General features: G+C 38.0%; 1 protein-coding gene across 1 annotated transcript in view; it reads left to right on the top strand.

Annotated features, from left to right (window-relative positions):
• Positions 1 to 5,111: 5,111 nt before the first annotated feature.
• Positions 5,112 to 18,672, top strand: part of LOC110852683 (tachykinin-like peptides receptor 99D) — a 44,415-nt gene continuing 30,854 nt past the window's right edge. The window contains exon 1 of the mRNA XM_022100793.2: positions 5,112 to 5,963. The gene's annotated coding sequence lies outside the window, so the exon portion shown is untranslated. The remainder of the gene's footprint in view (positions 5,964 to 18,672) is intronic.

The raw sequence follows: 18,672 nt of genomic DNA, 5'->3' as shown, positions 1-18,672 counted from the left end.
AATCTACATAGAGAATTTAATTAAAATATAAAAGTCATACGAAAATTAAGGTTTTGTTAAGAAATTGACTTTTTATCGCTGTCAAAATACATTGTTCTCAAGATTTAAAAAAATACAGTATTTTAACAGAGATAAAAAAGTTAATTTCTTCAGAAACCCTTCATTTTCGCATGACTGCTGCCTTCTCGATGCAGATTTTCATCTTTTTGTGGGTGTAACAGCCTTAGAAATTTAAATAATGGAAAGAGCGGAGCTCAAAACACTGTATTTTGATCAAGTATTATGCCCACCCCTGCCGAAGAGCATATTATAAGAAGTCAGCCCATTTTACTCGTAGATCCAGATTCAAGATCAAATCTAGATATTTATTATCTGCAATATGCACATATATACTCGCCACCCATGTGCTTCATTCATACACACATTACTTTCTAAGTTGACGTTGAATCATCGATATTTTCAATTTTTTTAATGCTCATCATGATACATTCGAATCAACTTTAAAATGTGACCCAGATTCACAAAAAAGCCATACATTTCTCTCTCCCAACTTTCAATAGTTGAGTTGAGACGCATTTCTTTGTTTTAGTCGTCGCAGTTATTAAGACAACAAATTATGCGAGCAAAGCAAATGCAAGAACATGATTTCTTCCATGTAACGAATGCACTTGAGCAAAAAAATTTAACAGATACAGTAAACACTTTCTTAATTTTGAGTCTTTGTACCCAGTGGCCGCGGAAGCCAGGGGGACATCTGGGGACGTTAACATTGTAGGATAGGGGAGGGCGGGGTTTATATAACATGGGGGGATGATGGGGACATCGAACAACCGTGGGGACATTGTCCCTCTACCCCCTCAAGCTCCCGCGGTCACTGTTTGTACCTCGTAACCCGTACACGTTTAATTGGATTTATTTCTTCGTTTGTCTTTCTTCGCCATCTTGGGAAGTTTTAATTGGAAGCAAATATTGACGAGGGGAAAAAATTAGATCAAATCTTAGCATTAAGTTTTTTTATTGTTTATTTCAAAGTTACGGAGGTGCAGAAGTGTAAATAAGTTGAGTAAATGTCACCACCTTCCTGCGTCATCATACGTATTGCTTCTCTTACAATAATAATGGGATTTTCTTTGGAAATGGCATTTGCGTAAAGAAGATCAAATTTCGTGAGTAAATAATTCACGTGGAAGGACATGGGTATCTATTCAATTGATTTCCAGTGGGAGTGGGTTGGTTCATTATTCTTGTAGTAGTAGGTGTACAACCGTGATATTCTAGGGATTTCGTCACATTTGAGACAATTTATTAAACATTTTCGATATTTTTGGAAATAAGTTACATATGTTGCTATTAATAAAACGATTTATTCTTTTATTACCAAAAAACAAGGCGTGTTTCACCCTTTCACCTTTTGATCCACATATCAAAACTGATGCATGAAGTGATATTCGCCGATTTGGACTACATTTGTAGATCAAATTTAATAATTTTGAGATTTTTTTGCACAATTTATCCATTATTTGCATATTATTAAGATGGAAATGGAACTTATAACGATAAACTTAATCCTTAAAATGGAGCTTATTAACCTTTGAACATATTTTGATAGTAAATAATGTGTAAGATCTATTTTATAAGCAAGATTGAAAATCTTATATTTTATTGTTTCAGAGAAATTTAAAAATATCCAAATCTGAAAATTGAAAAAAATGTCAAATTGGTTTTTCTTATCAAACAAATGATTTTAATTTCTCCAGAAATGTGAATTACTTACATACATACAACTAGAAGCTGGAACAACAAGGTTTTTACTTAAATTGAAATATGTAAGAGAAAAACAATACAAATCTAAGCATACAACTTGTACAATACACAGATTTACTAACGATACTCTTAAGCCAATAGACCTTGATGTTGAACAAACCTTCATGAAAAATCTAAGTCCGTCTGAGAATAATGCGCAATACGTCTGAGACAATTATTCTACCAATGTCATTCTGTGAAAACGGGAAAATTTTTGCATCCATCTTTACCTTCATTTTATTCTTCCAGCCACTAAAACCACTAAACAATAGAGTATCAAATACTTCAAATCCCGGATTTTGGTCTGATTTTCCATCACATATATCCTGCCCACGTTGTGAATCAACATTTGATTGAAATTTATTTCCCACCTATCCCGATGATAAATACTTCAGAGATCCTCTTATTGCAAAATTGAGTAAATACATTGTGTAACAGATTTCAGGAGAAATTCAGGTTCACTGAATTTCAGCAAAAGTAATCAAAAAGGGACGGACGACTGATACAGATATTACGAATTACAGGATGGCGCACACAGCAAACTCCAGGAATTAATTATTGTGTTACGACTTCTTCACATGCAATTACATACATCATGCTTTGCTTGGTGGAACAATAGCACGACTAATGCGTACGTAACACTACAGGGAAAATTTGAGCTTCCGAGAACAAAACAGTATTAAGTAACTGGAAAGGCTAGCAGTGGCCGCGGAAGCCGTGGGGACATTAACATTGTCGGATAGGGAAGGGAGTGGTTTATGTAACATGGCAGATGATGGGGACATCGAATAGCCGTGGGGTCATTGTTCCTCTCTCCTCACCACCGCTTCCGCGGTCACTGGCTGAAACATGGGCCGAGATACAAGTGCTGATAGCAGTAGCCGCGGAAGCCGTGGGGACATCTGGGGACATTAGCATTGCAGGATAGGGGAAGGGAGGGGTTTATATAACATGGGCAGATGATGGGGACATCGAATACCCGTGGGGACATTGTCCCTCTGTTCCGCGGCCACTGCTGCATGGCTAGACGAGAGAATTTGTTCGATAGACTATGGATTTCTCATGTAATGTACTTTCTACTAGATTACCTGCCCGAATTAAATCATATGCTTAAAGATTGTCCAGTAATTTCCAAATGCGATTGTGGTGTAAAACTAGTCCAAACTCAGACATTTCAGGCTACATTTCCTTTTAAGTAGACGGACACACCTTTTGGATAAAAGCTTTGTTCAAGCATAAACAAATAAGTATGATGTGTGACGAACGTAAAGTTTATTTTGTAGTTTGTACCATTTGAAAACTTTCAATGTTTCGTAAAACAATTGAAATCTGCACTTACTAAATAATTAATGTTTGCTTAAGTGTTTAGAGACTTTATAAAGTGCACATATGAATCACTTAATAATGAACTAATCCATTTGCATAAAACTCAAAATATAATTAATTCCGGACGAGGTTTGTTTCCTGAATTGCATAAATATGTATTTATATATAAATTTCCCTCGAGTAATCAAGTGCATTAACAGCCCAAGTTACATCATTTTCGACATAATACTAATTAGCGTCGTTAAATGTATCCATTTCCTGGAAAGATTTGCCCCTTATCTATTTCCCTTTGAATGATCACCACATAAAACAATATTGCAGACATTATATAACGTGAAATGTCTCAAAATCAGTAGCCGCGGAAGCGTGGGGACAGAGGGACAATGTCTCCACGGTTATTCGGTGTCCGCATCATCTCTCCATGTTATACAAACCCCTCCCCCCCCCCATCCTACAATGTTAACGTCCCCACAGCTTCCCCGCGGCACTGCCACAAATCACTCAAGTAGGAGACACTCCGGCATCTATCTAAACATGCACATCTTCCATTTGTCATTGTTACGTATCCCCGAGGACAAAATTACGCAGTGATCTGTAAACTAATTCCGTCACTTCATCCGGCCTTTCTCGTCACCATTCTCTCGTGGATAATGAGTGATTTCAGCTCGCGAGAGAAAGTAGAAAGTCCTTAATTTCATGTCCTGTCTTGCAAATTGGGACTCTCTCACGTATGTAAAGTGCAACTACATAAAGTCACCTCAGAATGTCAACCATTATCTGTTTTCACCCACACACAACCTTTTACGGCGTCGTCTTCTTCTTCAATTTACTTTCTTGAAACAATGCAGATTTGCTGGAGAATTTGTATGTAAATCTATTTTGGCATTCTTAATACTCTCTCGTCTATTGTGTCCTGGGTCATAAATCGGATCTCTCTTGCGTTGACTGGTTAGTGCTGCTGCGGGTTCCTTAATTTATGCTGGAATGACTACTGCTATAGAAATTTGTAGTATGTAGTTGTGGCTGAGATGTGGGTCCCGTTTTCTTAAAGGACAAGGAATGAAGTGAAATGAAATGAAATTCGAGCTCAGTAAATTAAACTGTGTAGTACACGCACCAATCTGCACTACATAACATTCGTCTTGGATCCTTGTCTCACTCGATCGTATTACGCATTCATATTCTTAAATAATTCGCGTAGCAAAATTGACAAAAAAATAAGACGGATCTACCATACTCTCAAAAATATTACTAACTTTTCTGCTATGCACACTCTTAGAAAACTGGTATTAAATCATTACTGACACATATGTACGTCATATGTATGTATGTATGACTCTACCGCCCCTGGTAATAAGGGGCAGAACCCTATAGTAATGTTGTGGTAATGAAAAATTTACCACGCAGAAACAAACTACTACCAATCCGGTAGTAATAAGTTATCTATTGCCACATCAGTACCAGTACGGAGTGTATATCTCACTCTACCAGATTTTTATTACGTATTTTCATTATAACTTGAGTACAATACCTCTAAAATTTATACGACTTTACTCACACCGTCTCCAAAAACCTATTAATTACAAACCCGATTAAAATATTAAAATAACATATTTCCAACTTTTCCCCACACTCCGTAATTTTCTCCCATTGTTCTCGCCCCGTTTGATTTGGCTTAACAAAAGAGCTCGAATTAAAGTGGGGCTCAAACTTTTGATGGAATTGACAGTGAAATATAACTTTAATTGCACAATGATCACCATCACAGCGAAAGAACTTTCCCCTGAAAGAGACAGAACCGTATCGTATCATATGCACATACACATATTTTCAGAAACAGGACGTCACTCAGTCCGAGCACACTGAGCTTTCCCTTTCTCCACTTACTCCCCTCTTATTTCCCTTATTTTACGAGGCAGAAAGGCAACACCAAGAGTGAAATGGGCAAATTCAGCCCAGTCTCAGACCAGACCAGGGCTGGAGTGAAGCAAGACTTTCTCCAGAGCACTTCACGAGTCTCGTCTTTCTCCTCGCTTTCTCCGCTTTCTTCACTCGCAAAACTACTTGTGACTTGATCAAAACCAAACCACTCGGCAACTACTTCGAGACGCCAAACTACACAAGCAACAAGGACACAATACCAACCAACCACCGCCACCAATAAAATAAAGAAGGTGTTAAATAAGTGACTTCAATTCAATTCTTCAACTAGGACAAAACTCGATTTAGTCGCAATGTGAAGGAGTATACGTACATTCACCACGCCGAGAAAACCAAGCACCGCGACGACGTGAAACAATCCCGTTGTTGTTGTTTCAGATACTTATTTAGACTCGTATCTCATTTCAAAATAGAGCAAAGTGTGAACATTTCAAAGAAAACGACAACTAACTTTCTCTCTCTGTGAAATTGACAAAGTCTTGCAAATTCTTGCTCGGAGTCAGTCTTTTTACTTCTGCAGGATAAGTAGATTCGTGGGTTCAAGTATTTTAGGAGACTTGTTTAATCGTGATCATTGTTTAAGTGGTGCACTTTCGAACTGTGTAAAAATGTAGAAAGTTACATAAGTAATTTGTACTTGGACAAAAATTCAGGAAAATTATTAAGCGGAGGCAAGAAGCAGAATAATAAAACGAGAAAGTCGCCTCAAAGACGTAACTTTTTTCGAAATTAGTTTATGATTTAATAACCAAAAAATAATTTAAAGTTGGACTGCATTCTTGATTTCTTTGACATTTTCGTCGTATCTCTTGAACGAATAACCTGATTTATTAAGATGCCCCTAGTTCCTGAAGTTTCCGAGTCGACAACGTCGTCCTGCTGATTGATCAAAGGTTCGAAACTCAATTTTATATTCAGTAGGTATTTATAATCCAGCATTTACCAGGCAAAAATGAGATTAGAGAAAGGAATATGTACGTGTTACGTAATGGGCATTATGAGACTCAACTTTCTCCCCCTGCGTAATATTTATATAGCTAATTTACATACATACATAATGAGAAGAACTTTATCGTATTATTAGAAATCTAATAATAGCATCAACCATTATTTAAAAACCATACTTTGTGACATGTTTGCATCTATACTATTTCAGGCCAAGTTTAGTTAGATAACGAACTCAGCTCAACGCGGTGTGTGTATCTGCTGTTCATTCGCCATTTGTTAGCTCAAAGTATGCCAATTTAATGCAGGGGTGGGCGAAATACTTTGTCAAAACGTGTGAAAGATTTATATATTTCAAGTTGATTAAATCGAGTTCTTTTTCATGAGAAATGATACCTTCAAACCCACACACTAAATTTCAGAGGTGGGCAAAATACTTTGTCAAAATACAGTATCTTTAGCTCCGTTCTTCCCAGGGTTTAGGCTTCCGGGGCTGTTACACCCACAAAAGACGAGAATTTGCATCGAGAAAAGAACAATCACACAAAAATACAGGTTTTGTGAAGAAATTAACTTTTTATCGCTGTCAAACTACATTGTTTTCGTGATTCTTTAAAAATAAAGTACTTTGACAGCGATAAAAAGTTAATTTCTTCAAAAACCTGTATTTTCGTACAAATATTGTTTCCTCCACGCAGATTCTCGTCTTTTTGTGGGTGTGGACCCGCGGAAATCCAAACCCTTGGAATAACAAAATCCACAAAGTATTTTGCGCGTCTCTGCAATTTAGTGCGTGGGTTTGAAGGTATCATTTCTCAAAGAAAAAAGAACTCGAGTTTAATCAACTTGAAATATATGCGTAGTCAAAATATGTTATTTTTGAGCACCACACGACCACCTGAACCACATTTGTGCAGATAGCACAAGGCTTCCAAAAATGTTACCTTGTTTTCTTCAAATTCAATTAAACCAAAGCGTCACAATTATGACGAAAATTGGTGTAATTTGTTTTCCAGAACTTATATAATGTGATTTGACAGGATGCTACCTACCTGTTTTTTTCTGAATGGATAACGCTTCACTTGTAAAACGAATTTAAAAACAATTTCCGATCTGGAATTGAAGTACAAATTGAAATATCAAACATTCTTTTTGTTCCCACACGTGCGAGATAACGTGACTTGACAACCTCATGCAGTATATATTTATAGCTTTGTAAAATACATTGGATTATTGGATTTCTATGCTGGCTGTCAAATTCTAGTATCTGTTCCATCTACATTACTTGCTCTGGCTTTCCGTGAAATTAGAAACCTAGCCTTAGATAACCTTTTTTTGAAACTAGAAACTCGCATAAACCCAGTAAAAGAACGCAGTGCTTCGTTTCTTGCGGGTTTGCAACATTTATTACTCTGCAAAGCAAGCCACGCAAAAAAATCGAGGTGCAAGAAATTGCAAAAAAAGTGCAAAAAATATGCGCCATCTGCATAGCCACGTGCTGTATGAAGGAACGTAGTTTCTTGCACCTTGCATTTCTTGCACCTCAAAATACCTGCAAAAAACCACTTTCGCCCCGTTATTTCGTGCACGTGGCTACTTTCCCCCGAAACACTGAAAAAAACTCGTTAATAAGTGAAATGCGTGGGATGATGTCAGGTGTAGGTGTACAATACACACACGTGGACGAATGTACAATAGAATTATTACCTAAACAGGTGTTCATCAATTTCTCTAACCGCCACACTTTCTCAGTAAATCTGCGCCCATTTATTTCCGTGTTGGTACATACGTTTCAAACGTAAATTGTACCAAACTATTGGCAACCTGCTACAAAATGAAGTTGTGGCTACGACAAATGCGTCCATCCTTCTTTGACGGCGAATTACTTCATTATTTGCCGTGGGATATGTCTGGTCTGGCGTGGTGAGAAAATTGGGTGACAAAGGGAAGCAAAGTTAACAAGTGGCGTTTCAAAGAAATGTATTCATTCATGTTTATTAATTTCATTGACATCAATTTCCATATTCTTACACTTTTCGTAAAGTGTTCTCATTCTGGTAAATGCAGAATCAAGTCAAGCACCACTTCCCTCCAGGCAGGCTGGGTATTGGCTTTCTCGTAGTAATATTATACACTGGCAATGACGATGTACGAAAATCAACGTGATACATGCAGAAGTAAAGTGCTATTGAAACAAGAGCTTTTCGTCCATATTCTCACAATGGAGGTTTCCCAGTGTAGGCTCTCCGATTTTGAGCGAATTAGTGTCAATCGATCACAAATTTAATTTGGATGAAATTTGCAAAAGGCACTATTTCCAAACAGGTTTGGTAGAGATATCTATTTGCATCTGAAGAGGAGAAAACGTGCCCTAAAGTCGAAAAATTGTACACTTTCGAAGTTTACTGCGCATTTTCTCCTCTTCCGATGCAAATATCTCTGCCAAACGTGCCCATTGGGAGATCGTGTCCTTTGCAAATTTCATATTTATTAAATTTGTGATCGATTGCCACTAGTTTCGTCAAAATTGGAGAGCATTCACTGCTAAATCTCCATTGTAAGTTTTAGACTGATTTTTGTAAATTATTCGAACACGTAACTTTAAAAAGATATATATGATTGGCACTTCCTACGTATATTTACATAACTTCGGAAAATGGGATGGTTCGGATGCTGCACAAAACCAGAAAAAGGAGGTTTGCACGGACTAATTTATTCAAAGCGGACCGGATTCCGAAATGAATAATCTAAAAGTTGCTGCAAATTTTTCCAGGCGAGATTCATCCTTAAGTATGCATAAACTTTTGCTGAACCAGGCTGCAAAAATTATTGCTGCATGCCCAATAAATATTTGATAGCAGCAGCGCTTATAAAAGCCGAATTAGGTTATCTCCATACCCAGATAAGCATTGTATTGTATCCAAATAAACTACACCATTTTAATGCACGTACCAGTTACCAAATCTCCCCAATTAGTTTAATTACGATGCAACGATTCTCATATTTTCCCGATTTTATTGTGTGTTTAATTGTGCCTGGAACTTCGTAAAATTTAATAGCTTTGCCATAATTTTCCCTCTTTTGCAACGTAAATGATGACCTGCTCGATTCTAAACGAGATCACTGCGGCATGTTGACATTTCGCTGAGTTGACAAACGATTTTTATGCACATGTGTGTCCCTACATGTGTCTGTTAGTTATCTATCCTGCTTTTTACTGCACCAAGTTACTCGCTTATTCAAGAACATGCAGGCTTTCTCCACTAAAAATACTTTCACTGCTCAACCCTTTATCAGGGTTTCGTTATGGTTTTAACGACTGGCCAAAACAACCGTAAAAAACAGGTTTTAACAAGTTTTGAACACCTAATTTTAGAGGTCTGAAGAATCGAAAAGTGCTCAAAATAGAAAATGGGGCAAAATGTTACAAGTTCTTCATTATTGAATCTTTCGATAATCAGTTGGCATATATGTAATCTCGTATTAATCTTGAGGATTTTGATGTGTAATACGACATGGTTTACAAAATTTTCTGATTTCTAATAGGAAAAGCATGCTAAAACTAAAGTTTTCCAAATTTTGTGATATTACACACTGACCAAAGTGCTCAAAATTAAGGGGAGATTACATATCTGTGCATAAATTTGCAAAAAAGTCGTAAATAAAGACCTTGTAACATATCGCCCCATTCTGTTATTTTGTCACTTTTATGAATTTTGGACGCCAAAAATTTTTTTGGACAGTGAGAGGTCTAAAAATTAGATTTACGAAAGTTTCGTAACGAAACACTGTTTCACTTCTCTTGGTAAGCACAAAAACTTGACCAAAATGTGATAATATGAAGGAAGGAAAGAGCACGCTATTTCTCATGAAAGCAATCTATCCCACAAAATATCGCAGCTTTCCTCCAACATCATTCTTGTCTCATACAATATATTCCCGTGAAAAGAAAGCTAGAGCTTCGAAAATATTTAGAGTTAGGTCTCCTAAAATTCAAAATGATCGGATCAAATGAGCGAATAATTTCGAAGGCCATTGTGCAACTAAATGGGTCAAAAGTTGGAGTTGGAGGACAGTGGAGTCTACATAAGTCTGTTACATGCATACCTACGTATGTCCGCAGTGGCCGCGGAAGCGTGGGTCAATGTCCCCCCTATTATTCGATGCCCCCATCATCTCCCCATGTTATACAAACCCGTCCCCCCTATCCTGCAATGTTAACTTCCCCACATGTCCCCACGGCTTCCGCGGCCACCGCGTATCCGGCAGCAGTAATGACGAAATGATTGGAGAATGTAAACCGTAACCACACGGTTCTAGGTATTAAAACACAATATCTTCAATTTCATTCCGTGGATGGAAGGTTGCATCCCGACGAATAGGCCTTCGTAATCATCGTTTCGTATGTCTGAGTTCCGATTGGAATTGAAAATTGCGAATACGAGACAAAATTTAGTGTGGCTTTATTTGTTTACTTATCTGAGCAGACGAAGAGGAAAGATTCACCTCAAAATTGAAACACAATTTCCCAACATTTCCAGGAAACTGGTGATATGAATTTGCGAAAGTTTAAATAATATAATATGTAAACTTAAATATTATGCAAGTTTTATGGAGAAAGTTTAAATATTGCAAATTTGGGTTTTGATGCAAATCGCATTAATTTCCATATGACTAAACTCAATTATCCATGTGGGCTGTGATCGAGTTCCAAAATATGAGAAAATCTCTAATTTCAGTTTATACATAATAAATATTTTATTACGAAATAACAAATTTTTTCTTTTCCATATTTCCACACAAACAAGGAATTCCTTTCTCTGAACTCATAATATGAAGCCAGTGTTTCGTTTTGAATGCTAAAACAGCTTTTGAACTGGAGGTTATCTAAAAGCGTTCCAAACTATTTAACATTGGAAAATGGGGCAAAATGTTACATGCTCCTGAGTAACACGTTTTTACAAATCAGTGCAGATATGTAATCTACTATTATTTTCGAGCTTTTTATTTGGTTTGTACCTTCACGAAATTTGGAAAAGCTTTTGTTTTCACATGTTTTAGTAATATGAGAAATAAAGAAATTTTCTAAACCATGCCGTATCTATTACACACCAAAATGCTCAAAATTAATACGAGATTACGTCAACAAATTATCGAAAGATTCAATAATGATGAACTTGCTCCATTTTGCCCCATTTTCTACTTTGGACACTTCTGAACATTATGGACGTCTAAAATTGGTTAAAATCGGTTTTGTACGGCTGTTATAATTTTATAACCACAGTGAAACCCTGTACATATGCATCCTACTCATAACGAAGTCCAAAAGTCAAGCGTGCCCAGCCCAGCTTATATAGTTTGAGGTCATCTTATCTCAGGAAATTCTATGTGCGGACTTTCTCTCCGTCCCAGCTTAGTCTTCCTGTCTGCCTTGCCTCCTCATCCCACTAACTACACATCCATACACACATACTTTGAGACACCATTCAATTCCGTCCACCCAAATTGGATTGGAAATGCTGGTGGCAACGCAGTGGGTCGGAATGAAAAATCATAAAGTGTAAAAAGTAAATTCATATTCATAATCCTTTCCTTTTAAGCCTGCGTGATATTTTATCTCCTCGCTCTATTGAGCGAGAAAAGCTCTCGCTCTGCATTTCCTCTCTATACTACGCATGAGTCCAGAACTCTGACCGTATTTTTCACTTTGAGAGTTTCAAAGTGCACGCAAAAATTTGAAATTTTCACAATATAATTATTAATAGTTTTGCAACAAATTACCATTCATCGATAAGCAATTGTGATTGTAGATTTATTTATATTAATCAATAATCTCAATATTACCGAAATTTGCACAAATATTGATTAATATAAATAAAACTACAATCACAATTGCTTATCGATGAATGGTAATTTGTTGCAAAACTATTGACAGCTATATTCTGAAAATTTCAAACTTATGCGTGTACATTGAAACCCGCAAAGTGAAAAATGATGTAAAAATTGTACTACTTTTTGAGATTAGTCTCAACTCGTCATAGAGTATGTGTGGCGGGAAGCCACCACCACACACTCTTCCCACTGGAAACCACTAAAAATGTAAACAACTTAAGATGAGTTTTGCAGTTTTTTGCAAATAATTCAAAATTCCCACCGAAACTCGTGAACTTTTTACCCCACCGAGTTCATTAGTTTCGCCACTATGTGATGGATAAGGATTTGTTTAACATGAAATATAGCCAATTCTTAAAAGAGCAGATAGTTCAAGTAATAAGTCACAAAGTGAAGATTTGGATAAAACCAGTCCACCAAATCAACCAGACCACACGGTCACCACTCACTCTTCTACCTACACCTACATTCATACGTCTCCAATGACTGAATTTGATTCGGATGCTTTACAGTCTAGCGAATTTGCTTGATTTTCGAATTTAAAATCCCATGTATTTACTTACAAGTGATCCTATGCAAATACATAGTTGGGAAAAGTACAAGGTTAAATAAACACTAAAAGTTCGTTAGTGTAGTGTACCGCATACCGATCGTGGTGGATGGATAATGCACATCACATTTATCCACTCACTTTGAATAATATGTATAAGCAGAGGGCGGATATGTATTTATGAAAAAACGCCAAAATATGTACGAAAAAACACAAATATATTTATGAAATATGCATGAAAAATCTTAAACAATAGGAATTTTCACAAAATTGTTATTTATTAATATAATGCTCTGTATTTTTTTGCAGTTGAATTTCTTTGAGCAAAATAATTTCGTCTCACACCATTGAAATATTTACAAAATGTATTATTGAAAAAAATCTAAAATATTTACATATTTTTCAAATAATAACGAAAACATTTATAAATATATTTATATGTCTGAAAATCTAGAAATATGCGGCGATATGTGAAAAAATTTTAAAATTTTAGCGATCAATGCGAGTTAGGCAATACACCCACAAACTCTGACTGTCGATCCTCATCAAATGAAAAACTTGAGCATATTGGTAAATACATATCCGCCCTCTGCTTACATATCGGAGAGAAAATGTATGCCCGATGGTGAAACTTTCCTCCTCCTCAATTCCCAAGTATTGCAAAGAGTTGAGCTCTCCGATTTGCAAGCCAAACTGATTTGATTACTTGTTCACTTGATGCAGGCGAGGTACGGTACACCACAACAGAGATGCAATCTAATCTGGGTGGCTAGGTCGTGGTCGTGGTCGGTCGTCGGTCATGAATCGAATTGGGCTTCTTTCCTCTATGTAGCCTGAATTTACAAGAGGAAAAGGGCGCCCACTGATAAATTGGAGTTTATTTAATAGTTCGTTTAACAGACGGAGGAGGAGAGTCTGTAACAGCAAAACCGTTCCTTCCGTCGTCATCATCATCATCATCATTCCATCGAAATTCAGTCGACAAAGTAATCTATCCACCAACATCATTTGAACCTTCAAGTTGTAGGGATCATCCTTTCCCCGTGATGGTGATAGGATGATGGTGGTGGTGGTTTTGTGAGACATGAGAGTTTGTACACTTTCACCAGCGGCGAAAACCCCATCAAAACATTTTAGAGATAAACTGTCCCATTTTCGCTCAACTGGATTGGTTTTCATTGCACCATGGATGAATCTCGTTGCTTTTTCAGAGATTGGGAGTAGTCGTGTGGTGGTTTGGTGGGATAGTATTGTCCGTAAATACGTACATATGTACACATATTGGTAAAATTCAGCCCCTCGAAGTACAAAACAGGGTTTCGTTTCTTGCGGGTTTGTTATGTACATTTCTTGCACTGCAAGGTATTTAAGAAGCGCAAAAAATGCGAGGTGCAAGAAACTGGGAGAAAGTGCAAGAAATATGCGCCATTCAGCCACGTGCCGTATGAAGTGTAGCGTCGGTCCGTAGTTTCTTGCGCCTTGCATTTCTTGCAGGTCAAAACACCCCCAAAAACCCACTTTCTTCCCCTTATTTCTTGCACGTGGTCACTTTCACCCGAAGCACTGCTCCAGGAACTGTCAATTGGTATTGGTGACGTCTGATGTGACATTGCGGAGGCAGGATCACGTCGTCCTTTTGTACGGGAGAGATTACACGAGTCGCAGTTTTCTCCGGTGTAAACTGCTCGAGAAAAGAGTTTGTATACGTGTCTTTTATGTAGGAAATGTCAGATTACTTTCACCAGACGGTCGTAATCACTGTGTCATAAATAGATTCCAGCTTGCCCACCAGGCTTTTTATTGACTGAAACAATTTAAGTGCACTATACCCTCAAAGAATAAAGGGTGTACATATGTACTTATCCTGATGATAAGTAAAAAAAACTTTGATCAAAATTCGATACAAGATATTTTGATGACGGATGTTACAAAAAAAGCTACTTGTCTCTCTCCTCGTTCAAACAAGTCGTCTCAACTTTCTCCTTGTGTTTGCAGTAAGACAAATCCTTTGAAAGTTGAGATTAGGTTTTTTCTCGAGAAGAAAGAATTGGGTGATCGAAAATGTGATCCAGGTTGAGATAAGATGACCATCCAGTTTTTTTAATATGATCACCACGACCACGGCCACTGAATTTTTCTACTGGAGATGACATTGTATATAAGACGACGAGTGAAGTTGAGTGGTTTGGCTGAGCTGAGAACCCATCACATTTTTTTTTCTTTCTCGCCTTCTTCCTCCTTCCTTTTGTTCTAATAAGCCTAGTATCCAAGTGAGAGATTTCACAAAAGTGAAATTCGAGTGAAATTTTTTCATTCATGCGAAATTCCACACGAGTTAAACAACGGTGAAATGGAGAATTCCACTCCATTTTCATCTCGGCGTATCCAGGTCAAAGTGTGATGAAAATGTCTCAAAGTGGACTTACAGTCCGCGAAAATCATATTTATTATTCAAAAAGTCACCAACAGTTATTAAATTCCAAATTAATAACTTCGTTTTGTACAATAAAATCTACAACTTTTTCCAAATTCCAAAATCTTAAAATCCAGTAAGTAATCAGTCAAAGTTTATTTTGTATCAAGTGTATTTAATGTAATTTGAAATAGAGGAATAAATTATTGTGCTGGCAGCTGCATCAATATTGATCAAGAAACCATTTATAAATATTATAAATAGAAAATAAAGTCAAAACTTTTTCTTCAAATTTTCACTAAATACTCGTGCAAGCATATTATTTAATTATTTAATTACTGTAAATATTGTTGGTACAGATAAACTCAATCAGCAGGGGCGAAGTGCAAAAAAATTGAACCTCGCGGCATGACTTTTCACGACAATTTCATTTCATTCGTGTGGAATAATACCCCTCCGTTTCATCACTTTTTCACTCGCAATTCTGTGAAAATTTCACGCGCGTAAAATTCCACCACTTTTTCATCGCTGACCTGGATACGTTCGAGTGAAATTCCGGTGGAATTTTCACAGAAGTCGATTTCACGCGTGAAAAGCTCACTTGGATACTTAGCTTAAGGCGACATTTAGCACAAATATCACCTCGGTCTCGTCGTCATCAGCCACTTGAGGGAAAGGTCTGAGAGGGTGTTGCAGCATAAAGCCTGGCAGCCTCGCTAACCCAAGGTCGAAAGCATTATTGTTAGTGGAATCAAGTTAATCGAGAGAAATGTAATGTCCTCGGTGTACAATGGACGACGAGGACGATCAGTGGCCGCGGAAGCTTGAGCGGACAATGTCCCCACGGTTATTCGATGTCCGCATCATCTCCCCATGTTATATAAACCCCGCCCTCCCCTGTTAATGTCCCCACAGCTTCCGCGGCCACTGGCGACGACGACTTCTTATTATTGTGACAACGTTTGTTGGTTAGTGGCTGGTGGTCTGGTCCAATTTGGAGAAACTCGATCTATGATAGTCGCCACCACCACCACAGCACTCGAGTGGATCAACTCGTAAAATCTTGTACATAAGTGGTTTGGTTTCCTCTTGGCGTGTGAGGTTTAAGATTAGTTTGTTGGTGGTTCTAAAATTAAAGCGGCAGCAAAGGTGGCCTCGACGAGAGAGCGAGACTTGTCACATAGCTTCCGGTCTTGGTGTATCTTGGATAAATATATCTCTTCACAAGTTATGATTAGATTTGAGACGAGAAATTAAATGGGAACCAAGATGACACACAACACAATGGAGGTCTCCCAGCGGTTGCTCTCCGATTTTGAGGAGATTTGATTAGCATGAAATTTGCAAACAGACACGATCTCTTAATGGGCACGTTTGCAGAGATATTTGCATTCCAAGAGGAGAAAACGCGCTATAAAGTCGACAAAATTTACACTTTTCAAATTTACTGCGCGTTTTCTCCTCTTCGAATGCAAATATCTCTGCGAAACTTGCGCATTGGGAGACCGTGTCTTTCGCAAATTTCATACTAATTAAATTTGCGATTGACTGACACTAATTTGCCAAAATTGGAGAGCATACGCTGGTACACCTCCATTCTCAGGGTTGAAATAAAGTTACAATTCCACCCACCGCCCCCCTTCTTAGAATGAAATGAAACTCCACGAAACAAGTCATTCGGACCAAACCTAATTTCAAGATTAAAATCTACAAGTTTATTGAATGAACAAATAGTAAATAAGTTACGACCCGTTGTTTGTGGTCCTTGTCCCTCGTCGTCATTTTCCTTCTTCTCAGGGGCTCGCTCCCCACATAAAAAGCTAAAAGACGACTCATACGCTTTTTTACTGCTTGCATTTAAGCCCCCCTTAAATGCAAGCGGAGAGCCCGAGAAAAATGTATCCGGACTGCAGGCAGGCAGGTTCAAGGCCATAAGCGGAAGAGATTATTCCATCCTCCGCTACTACTTTTCTGGAGAAAGTAGTCACATGAAATAAACCAAGTCTCGCCTTTGTCCAAATTGCCCTCATAAATTGTGGTGCTTTTGCTAAATTGACCCATTTGTGAGTAAACTGTGTGTGTGTGGATGATGAAAGTTAGACCCATCGCCTACACGTGCCTCCGCCGCAAAACAATTCTTAAATACCATATTCTACTTCTACCCCTATCAGCATTATTATTTAATGACCAACCTGTGAGCCGAAGATGGTGGAGGGAGAGATGATTTTGACACAGGCAGATATTTGTTGACCACTCCAGCCCCATTTTTTATTAATCAAGGGCACCAACCAGTGACCGCGGACAGAGGGATAATGTCCCCACGGTTGTTCGATGTCCCCATCATCTCCCCATGTTATATAAACCCATCCCTCCCCTATCCTACAATGTTAATGTCCCCACAGCTTCCGCGGCCACTGAAGGACATATAATATTTCAACTCGAGAGGTTTGATGACAAGATACAATCTCATTTTCGGCGAAAAAAGTGGACGATTTTTATTTTTTGCTGCTACTTACTGCTCATCGCAATTTTAGCTAAGATTGGACGTCATACAAAAAATCTGGGTTTTCTTTGCCTGTGGACGTATCTTTTTTCATCTTTTTTTCCCTCTCGTCGTCTTTTATGCGGTTATAATGACTTTCTCAAATATCTCGTTGGGGTTGTTTTATTGAACTAGTCGCCCCAAAAGTAAGCTGTAAGCTTGCAGCCCACTCACTGCCTCGTTTCTCCATCTTTTCTCCTGAAAAATAAATATTTCGCAGAGGCGGATCACTAACTAATGAAACCGCATTATTAAACGTATTAGGCATTATTAAATACCTTATTAGAAATAAAACCCTCATTAAAACCCTCGAAAATGACTTTGATCTCGACTTTACAACGAGTTCCTTGTCTTCTTGGAATAATATTTGGAATAAAATAATGAACTTGCTGCTGGTCCTTGTCTTTTGATTTGACGGAATCAACTCCCTTCGACTTTCGCCATGTTTGAACTACAGCATTGGCGCAAGTTGGTGGTGGTGAAAGTAAAAATAAATCTACCTTTAACCTTGTCAAGGAGTTTTGCGTGCACTTTGGAATTTGCACTGATTTCCCAAGTGAAATGAAAGCCCGATCGCTCCCTTCCATCTTCATTATTATCGTCGAGAATCACCCCGAACAATTCTGAAGAGTTGTCAGGAGAGCTTCGGCACTCATTTTGGGTAAAAAATTTGATAAGAATATGCCTCTCACTACTTATGACTCGGTGGGCAATAAAAGCCCGGGTTTTTATGGAGTTCGGCTAAACTTGGCGTTCTCAAGTGTTTCGTTTCTTGCGGAGTTTGTTACATTTCTTGCAAGCCACGCAAGAAATGCGAGGTGCAAGAAACTGGGAGAAAGTGCAAGAAATATGCACCATCCAGCCACGCGTCGTATGAAGAATAGCGGCGTGGCGTCATTTCTTGCGCATTGCATTTCTGGCAGGTCAAAATACCTGCAAAAAAACACTTTCTTGCGTTATTTCTTGCAAATGGCTACTTTCACCCGAAACAAGGGGCCAGCATTGACTACTTTCACCCGGTGTTTCGTTTCTTGCGGGTTAGCTACATTTCTTGCACTAAAAACCAAAAGACGCAAGAAATGCGAAGTGCAAGAAACTGCAAGAAACCATTTTCTTTCCCTTATTTATTTCTAGCAAGTGGTTACTTACCCCCGAAACCCTTCCCCTTGTCGATTGCCTCTCGTGCATAAAAATGAGTTGTAGTCTAGCCTCCTATATTGTATTACCTTCCCCTCGACCAAAATTTCCCTAGCATGTCCC

The sequence above is a fragment of the Folsomia candida genome, unplaced genomic scaffold (genome assembly GCF_002217175.1).
Source record: "Folsomia candida strain VU population unplaced genomic scaffold, ASM221717v1 Fcan01_Sc007, whole genome shotgun sequence".
NCBI lineage: Eukaryota > Metazoa > Arthropoda > Collembola > Entomobryomorpha > Isotomidae > Folsomia > Folsomia candida.
The sequence above is the reverse complement of the archived record's forward strand: the minus strand, read 5'-3'. Positions and strand labels throughout refer to the sequence as shown.